This window comes from Pinus tabuliformis, chromosome 3_1 (assembly GCF_031772625.1).
Source record: "Pinus tabuliformis cultivar Carrire ecotype Pingquan chromosome 3_1, CPIR1, whole genome shotgun sequence".
Taxonomy (NCBI): Eukaryota; Viridiplantae; Streptophyta; class Pinopsida; order Pinales; family Pinaceae; genus Pinus; species Pinus tabuliformis.
The window spans coordinates 367882101-367907331 of NC_142301.1; the positions used below are offsets into that span (position 1 = coordinate 367882101).

At 34.1% G+C, this 25231-nt stretch overlaps 1 pseudogene; it reads left to right on the forward strand.

Annotated features, from left to right (window-relative positions):
* Positions 1 to 24265: 24265 nt before the first annotated feature.
* LOC149187231 (dirigent protein 22 pseudogene) lies at positions 24266 to 24809 on the forward strand (annotated as a pseudogene).
* The last annotated feature ends 422 nt before the right edge of the window (positions 24810 to 25231 follow it).

A 25231-nucleotide genomic window follows, 5' to 3' on the forward strand; every position in this document is an offset into this window, starting at 1 on the left:
TCCTTTGAGGAATCAGTGCAGTAGCCGATTTGGGTTGATTCTATGGTGGAGTATCACTCCATAGTTCGTAACAGTGTATGGGATGTGGTTCTGAGACTCGAGAACAAGTCAGTTGTGAGTTCTTGTTGGATTTACAAGGTAAAGTGTTATGAAACTAGCTCACAAAAAGATAAAAAATATAGATCAACTCCTCAGAATTCAGCCTCTTCGAGGGGGCAACCTCCTTTACATTACATAAATGAACAATTCTTGGATGATTCAAATGACAAAACCTCCTTTCTATATATAGGAGTATAAGGAGTCACAATATAACCCAGCTGACCTAACAATAATAATATAAAGCCTCAAAAATAACAATAGAGGGATTATATGGGGCACAGTAATATCAATATGGGCATAATTGGGGCACGACAATATTAATAAGGGATACAACTACAATAGTAATGTGGTAATCACTAGTATTATAGGGACCTAACATGCCCCTCTCCTTCAAAAAAGTGTTGTCCTCAACGCTTGAGTAGTTCTGGATGCTTCTGTATAAAATTCACATCCTCCCATATGGAATCTTCAGCGGATAAGTTCTTCCACTTGATGAGATATTCCAAAATTGATGGATTTCATAGGTGTCAAGTTCTTGTTTATGTGATTGCTTCTGATCCCAATATAATTTTTCCTTCCTCGTCAAGTTTTGGTAATATTGTTTGAAATGGGAGCTTGTTGCCTATAACCTTCTTTAAACATGAAACATGGAAAACTGGGTGCACTCGAGAAGTTGTAGGAAGCTTCAATTTTTATGCCATAGTACTAATCTTTTACAACACCTTATACAGACCATAATACTTTGGTGATAATTTATTATCCTTCTTAGCTTGCTTGAAGGACATTTGTTTATATGGTTGTAGCCGTAGGAATACCCAATCACCTACATCAAAACTTCTTTCGCTGCGATGTTGATCTGCCTGTTGTTTCATTCAATTTTGTGCCAACACAAGGTTATCCTTTAAGAGTTGGAGGACTTGTTTTTGATGTTCGATGTCATGTTCCACTACTTGAACCTTAGAATTTTCTCTTAAATATGATGTGATGGATGGTGGCTCATATCCATAAAGTGCCATAAATGAGGTCATTTTTGTTGTTGTATTGAAGAAGGTGTTATACCACCATTCAACCAGAGGCAACCATTTGACCCATTGTATCTGTTTATCAGATACAAAGCAACAAAGATATCCTTCCAAACATTTCTTTACTATCTCAGTTTTCCCATCAGATTGAGGATGATAAGATGAGCCATGAGCTAACTGAGTACCAAGACAAGAAAATAATTCTGTCCAAAAATTTCCAGTGAAAATGGGATCTCCATCACTTACAATAATCTTTGGGTTTCCATGTAGCTTTTCAATTGTTTCCATAAATGCAGTAGAAATTGTACTGGCTTTAAATGGATGTGATAATGCACAAAAGTGTGCATACTTGGTAAGTCTGTAAACTACCAACATGATGACACTCTTTCCATCAGACTTGGGTAAACCTGTGATAAAATCCATTGGAACCTCCTCCCAATGTTGGCTTGGAATGGATAAAGGTTGTAATAGACCTGGAGTCTTCATTGCTTCAACTTTATTTTGTTGGCAAACCAAATATTCCGCCACAAACTTTTGAATATCTGATTTAAGGCCATCTCAAAAAAATTCCTTCTTAACCTTGTGGTAAGTTTTTAAAAATCCCGAGTGCCCTCCTAAGGGAGAAGTGTGCAATTCCATAAGAATCTTTTGTTTGAGTTGGGAATTCGTATAGAGGTATAACCGATCTTTGTACCATAACGAATCATTTTTCCAACTAAATGTATCAGATGTATTGGAATCTTGTTGTAACTTTCGAATAAGTGCCCACACTTCTTCATCATTCTTCCATTCCTCCCTTGCTTCGTTTATCCAATCTGGTTGAATAATAGAAATGGCGCACAACAATGCTTCCACACCCTCATCCTTTCTTGAGAGTGCATCTGCCACCACATTTTGCTTTCCTTTTTTGTAGATGATTTCAAAGTCATAACCCAACATCTTTGTGACCCACTTTTGTTGCTCTTTAGAGGATAATCTTTGTTCTAAAAAGTATTTGAGGCTATCATGATCCGTTTTTACCTTGAAGTGTCTTCCCATTAGGTAGGGTCACCATTTCTTAAGTGCATGTAGTATTGCCAACATTTCCTTCTCATAAATAGCTTTGTGTAAAAACATTTCCTTGATTGAACGAATTTCAAAAGCAATGGGTCTTTCATCTTGCATTAAAACAACACCAACTCCATTTCCTGAAGCATCACATTCCATAATAAAATTTTTGTGAAGTCCAATGTAGCTAAGGCTGGTGCTTGGCACATTGCCTCTTTATGATTTTTGAAGGCCTTTGTTGCTTCTGGAGTCCATCAAAATGCATCTTTCTTCAATAATGTTGTTAGAGGTGCTGCTCTTCTCCCATAATTCTTAACAAACTTGCGATAATACCCTGTCAACCTGAGAAATCCTCGCAGATGCTTTATGGATGTGGGGATTTTCCATTCCTTAATGGCTTTAATTTTTCTAGGGTCTACCTTAACTCCTTCATGAGATACAATATGACCCAGATATTCCACCTCTTGTACTCCAAAAAAACATTTGGATCTTTTTGAATATAATTTTTTCTCCTCCAATAGTTGTAGCACCCTGTCAACATGTCCAACATGATCCTTCCAAGACTTGCTATAGATTAGTAGATCATCAAAAAATACTAACACAAATTTTCTAAGGAAGGGTTTGGAAATGGAATTCATCAAACCTTGAAATGTAGAAGGTGCATTGGTAAGGCCAAAAGACATGACCAGAAATTCATAATGACCCTCATGAGTTATAAATGTTGTTTTCAGAATGTCTTCAGTATTCATTTTGATTTGATGATATCCTGAATGAAGATCCAACTTGGTGAAGTAAATTGATCCATGCAATTCATCCAGTAATTCATCAATGACCGAAATGGGAATAGTATCTTTAATAGTGAGATTGTTGAGCTCCCTATAGTCCAGACACATGCGCCATGATGCATCCTTATTAAGAACCAATACTATTGGAGCAGAGAAAAAACTTTAACTAGGTTGAATTATACCAACCTCTATCATTTCTGCAACCATACGTTCAATTTCACTCTTTTGGGCATAGGGATATCTGTACGACCTGATGTTTGGAGGAACACTTCCTCGAATCAGATGAATAGCATGATCATGATCATGAATAGGTGGGAGACCTTTGGAAGTCTTAAATACCTTGGAATGATTGTCCAAGACTTTTTGGAGATCTGGAGAAATAGATGATTCCGATGTGGAAACATCTAGCGAACATAATTGTGAAATTACACCTCTTTGTTCCTTTTTTAGAATCTTTGTCATACTCTTAGAGCTGATTATCTTTCCAGGTTTCCCTGCAATACCCCTTAACTCAACTTCCTTTCCTTCCGTAGAAAATTTCATGAAAATTTCTTGAAAATTAAAAGCTATTGTACCCAAGGATTGTAGCCATTGGACTCCTAGTACAACATCAGCACCTCCCATTGGAATGGAAAGCATTGGGCTAGTCAATAAATATTCTCCTATGGATAGCTTGATATTATGGCACTTTCCAGAGCAATTTATCGTTCCTCCATTTGAAACCATCACTTGACACTCTGGTGCTGGATATAGGAAGCAATTCAATTATTTTGTTATTTTACAATGAATAAAATTGTGGGTACTTCCTAAATCAATCAACACTATTATCTTTTTCTACTTGATTTGTCCTTCTATCTTGATGGTTTGAGGAGTGGTAATTCCAGCCAATGCATTACAAGATATGGCCAGATTCATTTCTTCTTTATCTAGGCTTTGCTCCTGGAGTATATCCTCTTCTCTTGACCTTTCTTGCTCCTTTTCTTCTTCCTCTTCACAATCTATGTATAATAATTTCTTCTCAGCACACTTATGACCTTTAGTGTATTTGCTATCACAATTGTAACAAAGCCCTTTTTCTCTTTTTTCTTCCAATTGTTATGGTGTCAACCTTATAGGTTGTGGAAGACTAGGGACAACAACACTTCCATCTTTATAGTTGTGAGTGGTATGCTTCCTAGTTGCCATAATTTTGCTTTGCATTTTTCTTGCTAACCTAAATGCCTTCTCTAATGAATTAGGTTCCCAAAGGCGAACATCACATTGGATATTATCCTTTAAAGTCCCTATGAACACATCAATCCTATGCTCCTCTGGAATATTTGTTACCCTTATGTTCAATTTTTGAAACTCCTCGATGTGCTCCATTATTGAACCTTTTTGTTTGAGACTTATCAATTGGCTAAAAAAAGTGTTGCTTTTTGTATCCTCATAATGTGCTGTCAATTCTTTCGTAAAAATTTCCCAAGTGGTAATTTGTGTACGAGAGCAAAGCCATTGATACCATACAAACTGATTTGGTTCCAAATATAAAGTTGCAATACGTACCTTTTTTGTGTTTTGCACATTATTGAGATCGAAAAATTGCTCCATCTGTAATATGCATGTTGTGGGATCCTTGCCATCAAACGTCCTCATATCGATTTTTGGAATATGGTGGTTCTTCGGTCCAACATTAGAGTCTATGAAATCATGATTAACATTTCTTTTGTTCTCATCATGAGTTTCTTTTACTACCCTTTCACCATTAGTAAGCATTTCTTGTAGAAACTTTGTCAAATTTGTCTTCAAATCTTCCATACTTGTCTTCAAATCTTCCATGCCTATCTTCAAATTAGCTTCCATGTCATTCATCTCAGCTTCTACGCCTTTCTTTAAACAATCCATCTTAGCTTCTAGACCTTTCTTTAAACCATCCATCTTATCTTCTACATCTTTCTTTAAACCACCCATCCTAGATTCTGTTACTTTTTGTGAAAGTGACACTTGTTGCACTTGGTCTCGTAATTTTGATATATCATGTTTCATTTCTTCCTCTTCTTCATGAGTCATGCTAGAGCTTTTAGGTTGCTTACTAGGTGTTTGCATTTTCTTTCCTCGGGGCATCAATTACTGATAATAACGCTTTACCATGCCCTTTGAATTCCTTTAAACTAATTTTTCAAACCAAGCTCATGCAAAAATTTAAAAAAACTACACACTTTTTTCCACTTTGTAAGAGCTTGATATTGAATTTGATGTATCTCTATAATTTCAAATCATCCAATTCTGAAATTTTGACCTGCTATAACCCTCTATGTCCTCTTTCCAATGCCACCAGTCTGATCCAAATTGGATTCTCCAGGGAAGAGTTATGCCAAATCTCCCACAGTGACCTGACTATAGACTAGTTCAGTAGAGTGAACCTATACGACGTGCCATAAGTCACTGTTTCGACCTTTGTCTTTGAAAAATATATACAAGAAACTACAGTCCGTCCTCTTTCTGTAGCTTCTTACAAAATTTCAATCCGATGCTCAAAGAGAAAGTTATGACGATTTTCCCCAGGTCACCTTTTTGGAATGTAATTCAGGAGTCTGCAAAAGACCAACTTCCTCAGATCATATCTTCCCAAATATAGTTTGAAAAGCCCTGAAATTCGGACCCAAGGTTTAGTGTGATTTCATCTCAAATGGGTTTTTTTTAGCTTTTGAAACGTCGCAGAAAAAACGTTATATCGAAAATGCCATGATGACCTATTTAGAGCAGCAAAACCCTAGAATCCAAAGCTCTGATACCAAATGTTATGAAACCAGCTCACAAAAATATAGAAAAGATAGATCAACACCTTAAAATTCAGCCTCTTCGAGGGGGCAACCTCCTTTACATTACATAAATGAACAATTCTTGGATGATTCAAATGACAAAACCTCCTTTCAATATATAGGAGTCTAAGGCGTCACAATATAACCCAGCCAACCTAACAATAATAATATAAAGCCACAAAAATAATAATAGAGGGATTCTATGGGGCACAGTAATAACAATATGGGCACAACAATATTAATAATGGATACAACTACAATAGTAATGGGGTAATCACTAGTATTATAGGGACCTAACATAAATCAAGCTGCTAATGGTAGTATGCAGAAGCATAAGGCAAGATTTGTTTCCCATGGCTTTTCACACGTCGAGGAGGATCATGTTGTTGCAGTATATTTCGACAGAGGAGAAAGATGCTAACATTTTGACAAAGGCATTGTCAAAGTGTAAATTCAAGTTCCATAGAGACAGGATTGGGGTGGCAGATAATCCCTTTCTTGTTGAGAGGGAGTGCTGAAATATGGCAACAAGAATATTCCAATTTAATTTTTCCTTGAATTAAATTGTGAATTAAAATCGAATTTAGTCTTAACAGCTACTTGCAAATAATTAATTAATTAATTTTAAATTAATTAGTTGGAGAGATTCAAGTTAGAAGTCTTTCTAAAGTCATGCAAGAGTTATCGCTTCAATTAAGGAGATAATATTGAGTTATATTTGAGTTGTAATTAGTTAACTCAGTTTACTGAGCTAAGTCCAGTTAAATTAGTTCCAAACTTCTTGAGGCACTAATAGTGAGTTAACATTCAGTTGATGCATTAATGCACTCAACTAGTGCTACTCCAGTTAATTGAAGATTCCCTCATCATAAACTCATGCATGTCTATTTTGAGAAAGACCCAGTTGAGATTAATGTTCAAGGACAATGTAATATCAATTTCATGTGTTTTCTCATGGAGAAAAACTCATGCATGCAATCAAGGATTCATCCTTGAGGATTGTGTAGTTTTGAAGGCTTCTTTTTCCACTTGGTAATAGGCTAAGCATCCACAAGGAAAAACGCAAGGAAATAAGAGCTTGGAGGGAAGAGAGGAAGGCTGGAGAGAAGCCAAGATTACCTATGAGCACCTGTGACGATTCTACTGAGAGTTTCCTAGCTGTGAGAGCTAAGGCTTTGTATAATTCCTATGTATTTCCACCATGTATGATAATACAATAGTGTGGGATTTTTATCTGATACCTTCCCCAAAGTATTTTCATGTGTATTGTGCCATTGATTCTTCTTGTTTTGGTTATATTGTTCAGCTCAATATTTAAGCTTCCGCAAATTGATAGTAGAAGTAGGTTATAGTATTCTGCTTTGATTTTTATTGCATTATCAAGTTAACCTATCATAGATTTTCTAAATTCATCATCATCATTGTCATTTTAACCCTCGTCATCTTTATCATCATTGTCCTTATCATAATAATCACAATTCATGTCATCGTCATCATATTCATTATCATCATCGTCATAATTATTGGCATTGTCATCACTTGTTCATAATTGTCAATGTCATAAGAATTATCATCAATGCAAAAATATGATGAGTGTTGGAAAATGGATGCAAAAGTGAACAAAAAAATGGGGGCAACAATAGACATAAAACTCGATGAAAGGTGGACATAACATAAGTAGATACAAAACAAGAAGGAAAAATTGACACAAAAGTGGATGAAAAAGTAGATGCAATAGTTGATGCAAACTTGGACACAAAATAAGATGCAAACATGGATGAAAACATGGGTGCAATAGTAGGCATAAAAATTAGCATGAATTGTGTTGTAACAAATGTGGATACAACAATGAATGCAAAAAAAAGACACAAACTTGGATGTAAAAAGGAGTAAAACTTGGATGCAATAAGGGATGTAAACATGGACAAAACATGGGTGCAATAGTGGACACAAAATTAGATGCAAAATTGGACGCATCAGAAGTGGATGTAAAATTATATGCAAAATGAGATGAAAAAAACATAAACAATATTTGATGCAAACTTGGACACAAAAGAGGATGCAAATGTGGATGCAAAAGTGGAAGAAAATGTGGGTTGCAATGATAGTCACAAGATATGGCACAAATTGTGGCACAACAAAAGTGGATGAGAAAGTGGATGTAATAATAGACACAGAAAAAGATGCAAACTTAGATGCAAGCCAAGATGCAATAAGGGATGTAAAAGTGGATGGAAACATGGGTGCCACAGGAGAAATAAAATTGGATGCAAAATATGGATGCAATGGAAGTATATGAAAAAGAATATACAAAATGAGATGCAAAACGCAACACAAAACTTGATGCAAAAATAGATGCAATATTTGATGCAATAGAGGATTCAAAGATGTATGCAAAATTGGAAGCAAACATGAGTACAATACTAACTACAATACATGGCATAAATTGTGTCACAACAAAAGTGAATGTAATGATAGATGCAAAAAAAATAAAATGAAGATGCAAAACAAGATGCAAAAGTGAATGTAAACATGGGCGCAACAATGGATGCAAAATAGGATGCAAAAGTTGATGCAACAAAGTTTGATGTAAAAGGAGATTCAATATGAGACACAAAACATGATGAAAATCTTGACACAAAAGTGGATACAAAAAGGGATGCAAAAATAGATGTAAAAATCGATGAAAACCTAGATGTATATGAGGATGCAATCGTGGGCGCAAATTTAGAAGCAAAAATGGGTGCAAAGGGAGGTGCCAAAGTAGGTGCAAATTAGGGCACAAGAAAATTGGATGAAATAGTAGACATAATAATAGATGAAAAAGAGGATGTAAATATGGATGCAAAACAAGATGTAAAAGTGGATGCAACAAAATTAGATGCAAAATTAGACAAAAAACTAGACACAAACCTTGATGCAAAACTTGGTGCAAAGTGGATGCAAAAAATAATGCAAAAATGGATGCAAAAAATGATTTAAAAAATGATGCAAAAGAGGATGCAAGAGATGATGCAAAAGTTGATGCAAGAGTAGGCACAAAAAGTGGATGCAATAGAGGATACAAAAGTTGGTGAAACAAAATTAGGTGCCAAACTTGATGCAAAACATGGTGCAAAGGATGGCACAAAAATTGGAATAAAACCAGGCGTAAAACCTTATGTAAAATCTGGTGCAAAACGTATTACAATACTCGGTGCTAAACTTGGTGTAAGTATTAGTGCAAAATTTGCATCAAGTTTTGCATCATATTTGATAAATGGACACAAATAGCACCAAAAATGGGCTCAAGATGAAAAAAAGAAAGAAAAAAGGGATGCCAATCACAGGGTTTTGTTGTAGTGTGTGCTTATTTTTTGGTATCATATTCATTAATAGTTCCTCTGTGGGATCTTATTAGTATCTTCATCATGGAATGGTATGTTTATATTTTTAACACAAGACAAACTAGATAAAATGATGAGTGACATTGATTTTCATCATCTATAATTCATTAATATATCACAAAAAAGGCCCTTTGCATGTTCACCCACTTCTCTAATGATTTTGCATAGAAAAACATAAAATATTGATGATTGGTTACAGTCATAATATATCTAAGGGATCTAATGTGGAAGCCATTTTAAAAGACCTAACTATATGGAAGAGCCCATTTACCTTCAGGCCTAAGATATTTATTGAAGAAAATGTTGATATGGAGGGCCATGATGATGGACGACTTCCATTTGGTACGAGATATAATATCCATACAAGTGCAAAATTGGTTGTTAATTTAATTTAGTCTATGTTGAGATACATGCTTCACCATATCATAGGAGAAACGCCCAAGGAAATTAGGGTATAAGGCAGAGATCTCACACAAAGTCCAAGGTTTTTTAATTTTGTGGTCTCTCATTTGGATGCCATTTGCATTCCCCAATTTCATACTTATATTAATAAATGACAACCACTAAACTAATGTGATAATGTATTTGGAATTTCCTTGCAAAAAAATAACTTATTGTTTGCCCCTTTTCGGTAGTGAAAGTAGATTTCCTTCTCTCGACTTAACCAAAAAACAAATGTACAATTTCAATGCAAATATGATAATAACCAACCTCAATTTAATTTTTTCTCTTTATATGGCGTCACTTGTGTAATTTGAATTGATATATTAAATTTATTGAAGTGCCTTTACAAATCCTAATAGGTAAAACTAGTGGACAACAATTCCAATATAATCAAATATCATTCAACTTTGGAGCTTTTTATATTTAGGAGTCATTAATAAATGTTAGTGCTTGATATGTTTCTCTAAGAAAGGAACCTATTGGACTAAATGGAAAAACAAAATTCATTGAGGTATAAATACAAGGTATGTGTATGATATCTACATACCCATAACTCACATGGATACGCTAGTATTCTATGGTCTATTATGATAGATGATTGATTAATGATTAAGCTTATGATTAGCATTAACATTGATTAAGATTGACTATGATTTTAAGTATGACCTTATGAATAATTTAATATTAAATTAATTTTGGCCCTCTCATGACTCTTTGAATTTGATTAAATAACTAAAATTGTTTAATTATTTATTATGTATTAATTCTTATTATTTGGTGGGAGGGGGGGGGGGGGGGGGGGGGGGGGGAGAGAATGTCAGTTATGGGACTTAAAGAATGGGTAGGTGAACCATTAATGGGAAATAAATATTTTGGGGAAGGACAGAGAATAAGTCTTGGAAGGAGAGGATGGCGAGAAGGAACTCTGGTCATTTTGCCATATTTGGGTTTGCTAATGCTTTGGGGAGAGAGGAGAGGAATAATGTTGAAAAATTTTGGATACTAAGGGTTCTCTAAGGAGGCTAAGAGATGTGATAGGAACTTGATGATTTGAGCAGACGGTTTGAAAACATTATGGGTGGAAATTAGGGCTTGGGCACAGAGGGTTAGGGAATTTGTGGAGGTTCCATAGGGCTAGGATGTCGGAAAGGTTTTTTCCAGTTGGTTAGGTCACAAATTCAGATAGGTGGGCTTGGAGGTCATGGCAAGGAAAGCAGGATCATGGACCTCACTAATTTCAATCTTTTTTCTTTGCGTACTTTTCGCATTGAACCAAACATATTATGCAACAAGTGTTATCTAAAACTATGTTATAGCAAGTGCTATATGAAAAATTACAAGTACTAAATTGAATTGATCAAGTTTTTCACATGTTATAACTACATTTCATTATCTCTAAAGGTCTAAGGTCATGTTCTATGAGACCAAACTTGTCACATTTTTGGTGCTATGGTTTTGATTATTGTTTTTCCAATGTAATGAAGGCCTCTTCAAATAATACAACCATCTTATTCACTATATTCTGATATAGTTTGAGCCCAAGCAAAGGATTCACATGGACTACTTAATTCAATGTGACTACATTCAGGAAGAATGGAATGAAATTTACAATGACGGGTGTAAATAAGGGAGCTATTTTTTTTAGTACACAAAGTACAAATGACAAAGGTGAAACTGTGTTTACAATTATATTTTTTTTGAACATTGACCTTAGATCTGCTGGAAAAATTCAATGAAAACATTTTCTTTAACATCCAATGATGGAAGTTCGAGCTGTAGTTGCATTTGCATGCATGGTTGTGAAGGATGGAATAAAGTCACAGTTCAAGAGGCTTGGTCAAACTTTTGGTGGAAGATATAGTAAAGAATCATCTTGATATCGAACTTAGTAGATAACTAGAATGGGGTTACCAGCGAGATGGATTCCCTTCCATCTGTGAGACCTATATGATGGAACTGTGATTCAAATAATTTCTAAAATATTCCATTTTTAGTAGCATCTATCAAAGAAATATATTGTTGAAAATTTCCATCTTCCTATGGCCCCTAGTTAAATGGAAAACCTTAACTTGGAACAACATTTAGAAATGAAATCATAGGGACATCTCTTTCTATTATTTGTGCCTTCATGAAGTTGAAATATGGAGCACTTCTGTAAGATTTCTCCCTATTGCAATCATCTATTGAGAAATCTACAAGCTAGCATGAAGAGATAAAATCATGATATATCTAGTCTCCCTTGCATTGTTAACAATTGGAGGGCTCGTCCTTTTAAAAATCCTAACTTGAGCCTCATTTGAAATACCCTTCTAAGTATCCTCTTGTGGATATTTGGAAAGAGAGGAATTATCACATATTCAATAACTCCCTCCTTCACAACTTTCATTGAATCATAGTTCAAAACAATGTAAAGGAATCAGTTATCATGTAGACCTCAATACACAAAGACTAGCACATCTTATGTGAGGAGGTCTTGCTACATTATATTTAGTTATCTATTCTAGGAATTAATATTTCCCCCTTCTCTTCTCCTCTATAACTTCCATTCCCTCCTCTTATATCCCTCCTCCCCTTAATATTCTAAATCTCATTTTTTTACGGCGCTTGAAATGGTAACCCAAGCAAGGTGGGATATGTGTGTATCTTCATGGATAATTTGATATCCCATATCTACATTTATATATGTTTTGTGGGATATAATAGTAATAATGTAGTAACATTGAAAGCCTTGCAAGATGTACTACTAATTTCGTAGACTCAAGGCTAGACCAAACTTAAGGGGCGGGAGATTCTCAACTTGTTATAAACATAATCAAATGAATCCTAGAATGCACCTAAACTAGAATAATTTCTTGTATTTTGATACATGAAATCCTACTCATATGAGTAGCATTTCTCATTCCTTTCATTTTGATGATCATCCCAACCCACATAAGAAGAACTAGAAATAAAATTACAGATAAATTAGATAATCATGTAAGTGTATCATCATATTTGCAAATCATATCCTCAGTGAAGCCTTTTGAAGACTCTCCCATCAAATAATAATGTTGGACTATATTTAAAAATTAAAAATTTCCCTTACCATTCTCTTTTTATCTTATTCCGTCATAATATTTGTTTGTAATTATTAGTCTCTCATTAGCCTACGTAGCCCAACTTTTAGGTTTTGGTTTTTATATCAACAAGAGGAAACATGTCCTCTTATCTTTAAAAAGGTTGGCATTCCAGGTTAAATCTACCTTTCCCATTGACATATAATCCTATATAAATAGGTCATAATATGTACTTCATGTTTTTGCGAAACATAAAATGTTCGCTCCATAAAGAGAAAACTTAGCAAACAAATTTTATGCCACGTAAATCCATGACAACTCTAAAAACAGGGTGATAATGTCCTAAATTCCAAATCATTAGTATCATTATGGTCTCTATCCCTAATACTATCTTTCCATTTCTAAATACTACCCATTTTCCTTCATTTATGACTTTATTTGCTATTTGAACTTAATCTATGTCTTATGGATATAAGAAACATTTTTGAGAGATCATATTTTGTTTTAAGTATATTGAAAAATTATGTATTTGAATTAATGCAACGACCAATACCCTTCAAAGGAGAGTGTTTCTTACCCGTATAAAGTGCTACATCCAAAGGATATTTTTCCCAATATGATATTTGTTACCTAAAGGCAATACATTGTATCCTATGCAAATTGAGTAAAACGTATACTTCCCATGTTTTTTTCTTGTATGATGATATGTATTTGTTATGTTTTTAAACTTATAAATTGAACAAAATTTGAAATATGTATATTTTAAAAAGATAACATAAGAACACATAATATAATACACAATTATGAATCAATGAAAATGAAGGGGCATTTTACCTCAACAAAATAACTTAAACTGATTCAATTAGCATATGATCCAAAAGATGTATTGGATATTTAGGTATTTCAACTATTTGATGTTGTCTCTAGAGAAAATTCTATGAGGTGGAAGAGAATGAGGAAGGAGATTATCATGCTATGAAAAAAGAAAGAAAAGGAAGTTGTCTAGACTAATTGCATAAGTTTAGTTATGGATAAACTACAACTAGCTTGCCTAAGCCAAAGTGATGACCGATTGGAATCAATGCAACAACTAGTTCATCAACTTGTTACTGAAAATGTCCAAATGAGAGAATAGTAAGAGCAATCATAGCAGCAGAATAAGAAACAAAAGACATATGAGTTATCCTTTATACTTGAGTATGAAAGTGTCCTATTTAAAAAAGTAAAGAATAAACTATGAGAACCAATGGATAGCATAGATACTCTTAACGTTCTCCTCAATTACTTCCTAACGAATTTGACAGTTTCCTGCAATGTATTTCAGATTCAAAAGGTACTTAATAAGGACTTACTGGAAAAGAAGAATTGCACATTTTATCTTTGGGAAGTATCATCCCTTGTACTTGGTTTCAATTTGGTTGCCTTCAACATTGGGTACTTATTGTTTTGGTCAATGACTATTCTATGTCTTGTTTTGATAAGCTAAGTGTGAAATGCCTTCCAAGTTTATAATAAACAATCCTTAAATGTGGATATATGTAATTTTATACTCATCACCTCAAATTTTCTCATCAATTTCCCCCTTTAAATAGGTTAAATTATTGCATTCTTTCATTCAGTATAGCTACTAGCCCCATAGGTGCACCCATCATTGTAATGATCACACACATATCATAGTACTTACACACAACTAAGCATGGGAGTTGAGCCAAAATTTGAATGGTCCTCTCATACCAAATTTTGTGAGGTCGAGTCGGGGCCTCATACCATAGAGAGTCACAAACTATTGTTGGGAAATTTTTCGCTATCAACAGGTATGTGAATTATGGAATCGAGGTCCATAATAAGGTTGAGACCAAAAAATGTGGTCATTTAAGGCCTCAAGATGGATCCTAAAGCTTTTCTCTAGAAATTTTCAAGGAGGGAGAAGTAGTAAAAATGACACATAAAGTTGATTCCTCCAAATATTCCACTCTAAAATATGGTTGCAAAATAATATATTGATCCAACCACAATTATTTATAATTTACAGACCTTCCTCTTGGATCGTATCTAACAACATATGAATAATTTTTTTTACCTAGAACATCTAAGTAAAAGGCCTACTCACATTGCTTAGAAGAACATAATATGCCATCGTCAAAATCCTCCACCTCCTCAAGTTAAAAAATAATATTAGGGGAAGGAAAAGTTACTTTGAATCCTAACACACCAATAGGATTGGCATTGATGGGCAAGCTCAGAAATATCTAATTGCAGAAAGGAGAAACCATTCCACATTACTCTCTGGGTTCACTGAGTGTCAAGATGAGCTTGGAGGAGTTGGAGAAAATATTCCCTCTCTAGAACTAATGATCTTAGCCCTCTTAGGCATTCTAAAATCCTGGCACAACTATTGGGACTCTGTAAATGGACAGGACACATTACAAAATTGGGAGAGACTTTGATTTAATTTAGTGCAGGAAGAAATTCAATTGAACACTAGAGATGGAGTAACATCCAAATTTAAGGAGGAAGAGAATTTTCCCGTGGTTGGGAAGGGAATGGAGTGAAGGGAATGAACGTCCAAAGAAAACCATATACTAGCTAGAACAATGCTAAGAAGAAGGACTTGAGTAAGATAAAATGTTTTCATTGCCATGAATTCGAGCACTATGCAACAAAGTGTTCGCACAAGAAGTATAACAAGAAGCCTTCAAGAGGAGCAGGAGGTGAAGCACTTGCCTCAAAATTCAAATTAGACTTCACCCTGATTGCATGTATGGAAAACACTATAATGGGGAGTGTGTGGTATATATATTTAGGTGCCTAGTTCCATATGACATGATGTAAAACATTCTTTAGTAGCCTAGAGGAGAAGGATCTCTAGATGCACATAAAAATTGGGGATGATGGGTGGTACAATACCAAAGGAATTGGTACTGTAACCTTTAAGAGGGAGTTAGGCTCCCATCTTCATTTGAAATATGTCATGTATGTACTTGGATGAAGAAGAACTTGATCTCTATAGTTTTATTGGAGTATCATACCTATGATGTTGTTTTCATTAAGGGGAAATCATTTCTGAGACATGTAGCTACTGGGCAAGTGAAACAAATTGGAGTTTGTGTGAAGAACCTATACAAACTTGAGGTGGAAGCTTGCATTACACTAAGTAGTAAGTTAGGAGAAGTGCAGAGTTGGGATGTTGGAGAAATCTGGCACATACACATGGGAGACTTACACCATGGGGCCTTAAAAATCATGTAGCAAATTACAATTGGTCTCTCGAAATGCACCCTTCACCAATTGTTAGGAAATTATATATTACGGAGCAATGGAACACATAAAATATTGCAGAAATATAAACACAGAAAAACGCACAAAACAAGAGAGACACAGATATACGTGGTTCACCCAGTTTGGGCTACGTCCACCCCGAACAGTCAATCCTTCCTTTCTATTATCCAACAAAATGAAGAAACACAACCTACAGCAAATCCGCTGTAATATCCTCTGTTTTCTCTCACAGTCTCACCTCTCTGTTTCTCCCTCATAGAATACACATCTATTTCACAGCCTCAAATACAATACCCTCATACAAAGAGAGGGGTTGCCTTCTAGGGAAAAAAACCCTAAACTAAACATAAGTTCTACTGTCAGATCATCCGCCTAATGAACGGCCCAGATTGACTTGAAATTACTATACTTTTACAAGGCAATTTTACAATTGTTTTTAGCTTCGGGGGCACTGCCCCTGAGCCCCTGCCGGGGGACCGCTAGCCCCCGACTCCCCCAGTCGGGGGGATCGCCCCCGGATCCCTGCGGGGGGGACAAGTCCCCCCCGCACCCCCCCACATGGAGGGGTGTACCCTTCACCAACATGATGTCTGCAACGGATACGCATTGGGGAAATTTTTCAAATCCACCTTCTAGGTCCAAGATAACATAGCTATAGTAATATTGGAGTGAGTCCACTCTAATGTATGTGGACCATTTTCTACAACCTCTACAACAAAACACAAGCATTATGTTATTTTTGTTGATGACTTTTCAAGAAAATGTTGCATCTTCTTCATGCAAAAGAAAGTTGAAGTTTTCTCAAAAAAATTTGAATTCAAAGCATTGGTTTAAAAGGATACTGGTTAGAAATTGAAAGCCCTGAGAAGTGATAATGGAGGAAAATATGTATCTAGCACCTTTAAGTACTTTTGTGCCAAAGATGGTATTAGAAGAGAACTGATAACACCCCATAACCTACAACAAAATGGGTTAGTTGAAAGAAAGAAAAAAATAATAGTGGGAGTAGCAAGAACCATGTTGCATGATCAAGGGGTGCCATTACACCTATGGTCATAAGCATGCAACAACGCAATCTATTTGTAGAACCAGAGTCCTCATAGAATACTAAAAGGAAAACTAGGCTAGGTTCATAAAGTAGAACTACAACTGTTGTGCGCCCACCCTCCTGTAGTTTTAAGGAGACTCATGGCCCAATTCTTGATACCTAAATCCTTTTTTTAACAAAATAACTGGCGTATGGATTGGTTAAACTAAGCATAACCATAAATTTGGAAATCAATTGATTGAATATGAACAAATAACATTCACCATGCACATAATAATAAATAGCATATTCTAGGCACACTTTAAAATTCATGTGCATACATGACATTGTTATAATCACAAAGACAATGAGCATCAGAACTCAGACATTCATTTACATTTACAAACACGCAATATATTGCACCATTCACAATGTAACAATATTCATCACACTCCATAAGGAAATACACATAAGAAATGTATGCTTATCAATCTGTGTGCTTAATGATGACTGAAAATGAACGAAGGACTTCAACTCTCCACCCAATTGTAAGCCAGCCAACCATATTACAATCTTTCTTACAACTAATTACCTTGAGATAGATCCAAAGTCTAATGGGATGCATATTAAGGGAAATTTAAACTCGAGGCTTAATCACATAACAAAGAGAAGAAGTCCATAATTTAGTTAGTTTATCAACTACTTTGCAATAGTAAGCACCAAAGTGACTCACCAGCTAAATGCAACAACAAAAAAATTGTCTCTAATCGTATCAACAAAGATCAAAGGGATAGCAGTGGAATTAATGTCCAGGAAATCTTGCAAGGAAAATTTGTCGCATTCTTTAGAGTTGACTACCCTCATAAAACGAAAATCCCAACAAATCATTGTATTTATATAAGGTACCATGAATGGCAAGTGAAAAAATAACCTCGATATAGGTGCAAGACAATAGTAGCCTACAAGATGACAGACTTAGGGTGCACTATCAGAGTCAATTTTGCAGTTGTTAGATAATATTGTCTTAAATTGATATGTTTTTGTCTTAATTGTTAATTCTCTTAAATGAGTTTCATCTTAAGTGGTCATTATCTTAAATATAAAGTTTTGTCTTACAATAATTTTGTCTTAAATTGTTTTTGTCTTAAATATAAAGTTTTGTCTTAAAATATTTTTGTCTCAAATTGTTTTTGTCTTAAATATAAAGTTTTGTCTTAAAATATTTTTGTCTTAAAACGTTTTGTCTTAAATTTAAAGTTTTGTCTTAAAATATTTCTATCTTAAACTATTTTTGTCTTAAATATAAAGTTTTGCCTTAAAATATTTTTGTCTCAAACTGTTTTTGTCTTAAATTTTATAATTAAGACGATTCAATTGATATTAAATTTTAATGTAAAATAACTAAAATAAAAAGTGACTTTTTAAGACAAAAGATTTCTTTTGTCTTAAAAAAAAGTCCTAAAAGTACCCTTGATGTAGTAGTGATGGTTGACCTTGTCTATGATTGACTATGCTTGACCAGATATTACCATAGTTGACCACTTTTGACCTCGATCAACTAATTGAAGATCATGGTTGACTTAGTTAAACATTGTTGGACATGGTTTTCAATATTTCTTTTTGTCACATAACAACATCATTATTTTGTCCAATTGCGATGAATTTTACTGTTCATCACACTATGATGTCATTTGTTGCACATGTCACACAAAAACAATGTTTATTGTTCATCCCATTATCATAATGTTTATTTTTCATTACATTGCGATGTCATTTTTTGTTTGGCACAATTCTACTTCGTTTATTGTTCGTCATATTTTGACAATGTTTATTATTCATCACATTAGAACATTGTTCATCATATTGTGACATTTTTTGTTGTTTGTCACATTTTGCTGACAATATTGTTCATCACATTTTTATAATGTTCGTTTTTCATCACATTTCAACATGGTTTGTTGATCATCACATTATGATGACATTTATGATTTGTTGCATTGCAATAAACATTCCACGAAGGTTTAATCCCTATTATCCAGCTAATAATTACTGAAATTAAAATTAAAATTAAAAGTATGCAAGTAGATGGATTTGTAAATAAGATAGTCTATTACGATAATACCATTATAATCATCCGATGTATATGACTACCCCTATCATAGAAAACATTAAACCTGGTTTTTAATTGAAAACCTTTACATGTTGGTAACTAATTTACATCCTAAAAACATTTATAAAAAGAATTCAAATTTATATATTTTATACTTCAAATTCAAAGCCAAATAAAAAATTAACTTTATGGTTAGAGTTGGATATGAACTTAAAAAAAGGAAAGAGAAGAAACTCATTTTTTTAATTATATAGTTTTTATGCACTAAATTTCCATTCTCATTCATTTTGACTATTTGAGTTTTCTGAAAATAAACTCAAATTATAAACTCAAAATAAGCTAAAATTATAATAATTAATTTTTTATAAATTAAGTGGAATTATAATTTTTGATAATTTTCTTCAAACTATTTTTAAAATTTTCTTTATGGAGTGATCAATAATGTTTTGGAGGGGAAGGGGGTGTGATCCAACACCCTTACACATTAATTTTAAACTTGTATGCTCTCATTTTAACCTCAGTGTGAAGGTTTTGGAAAATCGTATGACGAGGGATCTTATATTTCAAAGTGGAAATTATATTGTTTAATATATGAATATTATACTCTTTTGCCTCTCTTCTTTATATCTTCTTGAGTCACTCTACGTCCTTTACATTGCGATTTCATTTCCATCTCTAGAATATATGGTTGCAAGGTTCTTTCTTTTATGGGAAGGACCAGGCCCCTAGAGCCTGCCCCCCTCCCCCAATCTCTCTTCTTAGAGTTTCTCTTATAAGTATTTCATTGCTTTAGTGATTAATAAGAGCCACTACAAGCACATACTCTACAGGGAGTTTGAACTTGCTTTTCTCTATTGGCCACCTCTATAGGTATAAAATAATTTTCATCCAATCTACATTGAAGAAGTTCAATGGTTGTTCAATGTTAAGCCTTGGATCTCCTTTCTCAGTGTTTGAAGTTTTGTTTTTTAGCATTTGTAGTTCCAAGTTGGTTTCATTATTCTACTATTAGCCTCATAGGGACTCTCTATCTATTCCTATCTCAAGTAGCTAGTTTATATTTCCTCTTTCTTGAGTCCTAGATAAGGTATCTTCTAACTTTCTGTGTTGGTATTTCATCCACCCTCTCCCAACTCCCGTACCATTTTGAGACCTTCCCTTTAAGCGTTCTTACTCTAATTAGTTTTCAAGGGATGTGGTCGATTTCCCCAACCCTCGTTCTTCACTCATTTTCATTCCTCCAAGACATGACTATTCCTTTTCACTCTATTCTCTTAGCCGACCTCCTTTTTTACCTCTTTCATGCCTCAATAGAGAGCTCACTCTTGTCATGGGATGCATATGGTCTCTCGAGCTCAGGCGTGTGCCCATTGCTCTACTCACCATTATTGAATGCAAACTCCACCCAAGATAATGAAAGGAATTCACGTGGTTGATCCAGAGGATGTAATTGATTGGGAAGATCACTCGGACTAAGAGGTACTGGATTTGGTGGAAAACTAAGTGCTAGAGACTAGTCACACTAGAGCTCGACAAAACCAGTACTTGCACACTATCAACCTATATTGGAAAGATTAGACTTTACTTGACAAATTCCTCATTGAACATAAAGAAGCTAAGTAAGAGATCCTTCTACAACTTGATGAAATACAGTTGGAGCATCGTGACATGGGCAATAGTTTATCTTGAATTGAGGACACACTCTATAGAGGTAGGGGTTCTGCTCACCTATATAGCTCAAGGGACTTGGTCCATATTGAGGTCTCAACTCCCTTGTAATTTCTTTCATGGTTTTTTTGGGTGGCTTTGAGCATTGTTATATGCTTTATTTTTATCGGTTCATTTGACTATTCAAGAAGCCTCTTTTTTGGTATGCAAGGGGTAGAGTAGCTAGGCCCTATTTTGTTATATACTATGCATATTTCTGTTAGCGGCATAGGTATCAAAATTAAATATAATTTTTTTTTATTATGAACTCTTTTTGAAATAATGTCATTGTGTTTTACCATTGGTCTAATTTTCGTTGTGGTAAACCATGACACCAGAAAATTTAATATGGATGTAATTTTATTTTAAAAGAAATATAAAATATTTAATTAAAAAAACACATATTTTTAAATTAAATATAAAAGATAGATATATTTATTTTTTAATAAATAAAAATAATTTATACAAATTCTTTAATCATAATCTATAATTTTATATATTTGAAATCCTCTCACTTCTTCTCAAAACTTTTATCACAAATTAATCATGGGAAATCCAAACTCTTTATCATTCTCTACATTTTCCTACATAACTTGAGATATATATAGCTATAAAGTTTCAAAAATATTTATTATATATTAATTAAGTTCATTTCTACATAACTTGAAATCCTTATATTACAAACTTTCAAAAAAATTTACTATAAATTAATTAAGTTCTTTCCACTCCAAACTCCCCCAAAGATAACAATATTATTAACAAACTTTAAAAAAATATTTCATATAATTTGATAATAATTGTATTTATGAAAGAGGGAGCGCACGAAGTAGGGTTACACTTTTTGGTTAGAGAGGGTGTGCTTTGAGTGAAAATAAACATCTCAATCGAGCCATTTTGGACTCTTGGTCGAGAAAAATATGAGCCTTCGATCAAGTTGTTTTGAGGGCTTTAAATAGCGTAACCTCAGGTTATCTAGGAGCTTGGTTGAGCCATGTTTTTAAAATTTTGTGCCACTACTATCCTAGGCATGGAATTAAAAAAGTGGCTCGATCGAGCCTTAAAGCTAGATTGAGCTATAGGTTAGATCGATCTTTAAAGCTAGATCAAGCCTTTATTTAACGTTAAGGGCTTGATCGAGGGTTTAATTGATCGAGCTATTTGAATTTCAAAATTAACCGCTCGATTACGCTTATGGGGTCCTAGAAATCACAACTTCAGCACCCTTATGTATATTTCTATGCAACCCCATTTTGTACCCTAGTGGATATAGGGCATAATTTGTCCTTAAGTGGCAGAGTTAATCATGTTGGATTCATTAAAGAATCATATATCCAATGACGTATGAGTTTGACACCTTCGAATTCATATGGTACTTTTTCCTCTAATTTGTTTTAAACGTAATGTTTGCAATTATTTTTCCACAGTTTCAAAGGGGCTGAGTCAAAAATCAGTAACATAAAATATACACAATGAAAAAATCCCAAAAAAACCATTATCTTTTCTTACGATTCCTCTTCAAAAAAGTACTCCTGGTTTTTCACTTTATTTAATGAGTTCAAAATAATATTACATAAGACAAATGTCTCCAAAATGCATTTGAAATATTACTTCGCCAACTTTGAAAAATATAATTTAGACTAAGTTAATAAAAAATATAATTTTAGACTAAGTTAATAAAAAATATAATTTTGTATAAAAAAATAAAATTTTCATATGAAAAACTTAGTTCCTTCCATGTGGATCATGCTTTTATATATATATATATATATATATATATATATATATATATATATATATATATAATCACACATTTTAGACTATGTTATGTTAGGTGAACACACACATACCTTTTAAGATGTGCGAAAATGTTCAAGGAAAAGTATTGCATTTAATGGAAAATTGAAAGATTATATGACGCTATTTTTTTTGCAAAAAATATCATTAGTATAGCAACATAATTCTCCACATATTGCTTTTTTTACTCCGAATCAAAATTCACAACGCTTATATAAATTTTGAAGCCTTCAACCGGAGAAACATAAAATTTCATCACCACATTTGACCCAAAAATGTAATCCATTTTCATTAATGTTATTTTTTCATCTTTATTAATTTAATTTTCTTATAACAATACATAATATATAAATAAAACCACGTTTTCTATACTATACTATACTATAATATATATATATATATATATATATATATATATAATTTAAAATAATATTAAAATTTAACCATCAATGTACTGGGGTATTACGAATATGTTTAAAATTAACCTACCATAATGGAACATATTAAGATATTAAAAAACATTTAAAATGTTCAGTTCAAAAAAGTTACTTCTTACATCAGTGAAAAGTGCATAATGAAAAAATACGTTGACTCCTAATTATTTGCCTTACATAAATGAATTTAATGAATTAACAATTCTATAATGAAAAAATACGTTGACTCCTAATTATTTGCCTTACATAAATGAATTTAATGAATTAACAATTCTCATGTTTTTAACTCTGAAAAAACTCATTTCTTAATCACACAATATATTAAGTTTAAAATTAATAATTAAATAATTTTATTAAAATTTTTATTTTTTAAATCACATTGTTAAAACCAGGCTCGAACTAAGTGGTACATCATCAAGATATGATGAACAATCAGATCATAGCTTCAAGTTAAATAAGGAGTTGAAGCTATTATCTGATTATTTATGAGGACTTGATGATATGCCTTACTGATTGGTTCAAAAAGTATTGGCCTCATTCTACCAATGTGATTTCTTCTGAAAATATCTTCAAATAATCAAAATATAGATCACAAAAAGCTTGAGCTTTATTTTGCCGATATTTCTTAATCACAAAATATATTAAGTTTAAAAATAATAATTAAACAATTCCTCTACTTATGCACTTGCTGTGTGAAATGCCAAACACCCGGGCATTGGACTTTACTCATTCTTCCCTCGTGACCTCCTGAATGTCTTTCTCAAACCTTTGAGTCAATGATCTGGAAAAGTTGAGGTTCCCTGAAACGACGAGGTAGCGTAAGAGACCCGTTACATATTTGTATTTAATTTAGGTATGGTATCCAACAACTAAGGAAGATGTGGCACTCCAAAGGTGGTAGTTCTTAGACCAAAGAATCTCATACATGTATACGAAATCTTCGTCGGCGATCTTTCTTTGATGGGGAAAAACGAATTGAAGTCTGCCATCAAAGTCCACTGGTTCACGTAGCGCAGAAAATGTTGCCTTCAAACAAGAAATTCTATGCCCACCACAAAATAACAGTAGAAGTACGACAAAATAACAGTTGAAGTTGCTAGAAGGTCGTGGCAACCCAAGACAAAATAACAGTGAAAATACAACAGTGGCCCCCAAGATAAGCGTGTTCATCACGGGCATCTGCATTATAAAATTGGGGCTAGCCTTTCATCACCATACACATTTATTCTCTTCTCCTCGGCGTTGAGGCATTTTATTTTGGAGAAAGAGCGAAAATGGGTTATTCGGAAGCAACTATTACATTGACCATCGTACTGTTGTTGGCTTACCTTAACATAGCGGAGGTAGAGGCAAAACCGAAATTAGGGCTGTTGAAGGTAAGCCACCTGTATTTCTATTTCCACGACCTGCTGGTGGGTACAAATGTGACGGCCGTGGAGGTGGCGTCTGCTGCCGCAACCAATTCTTCGTTTACTCAGTTCGGCATGGTTACGGTTATGGACGACTGGCTTACCGAAGGGCCGGAAGCGACCTCCAAAATGGTTGGCAGAGCGCAGGGTATCTACGTTGCAACTCCTAATGGTAACGACGTCTGTGTTTGAGAGCGGGCAGTACAACGGCAGCACCCTTGCAATGGTAGGGAAGAAAGCAGTCTTCGATGAGGTGAGAGTAATGCCCATCGTGGGAGGCAGCGGATTGTTTCGGTTGGCTGAAGGCTACGCACTAGCCCGCACTCATTCTTTCGATCTAAAATCCGGCAATGCAGTCGTCGAATACAACGTTGACGTCCTCCATTACTCGTCCCCTCCTAGGATATAAATTATTATACCTAGTGGGCATTGGCTATTATAAATTAAGAACGGCCGTAGAGGTTTGAGGGTTTATTTTTATTATTTTACATACTAGAATAAAACATTGAAAAGCCTTGAAGAATGTTCATGGAATGTAAAGATTGACTTGACTGTTTTATGGCCGTCCTTTCAAAATCCAAGATATCCTTGATCTCGGGATCACTCCTGACCTCTTCTGGGTGCCGTTCGGATTCCAGAAATTGTTTGCCAGAAAATGGTTTTTTGTCGGAGCATATAAGAGAAATCTTGTGATATTGGATGCCATTTCAGTCATAAAATAAATTATATAAACTTTATTGTGATATCATATGTTTTCGGTGTAGATTATAGCTATAAATTGCCCTCTTAAACTATTTATTGTGATATGGCTGGTTCAAAGTATAACTAACT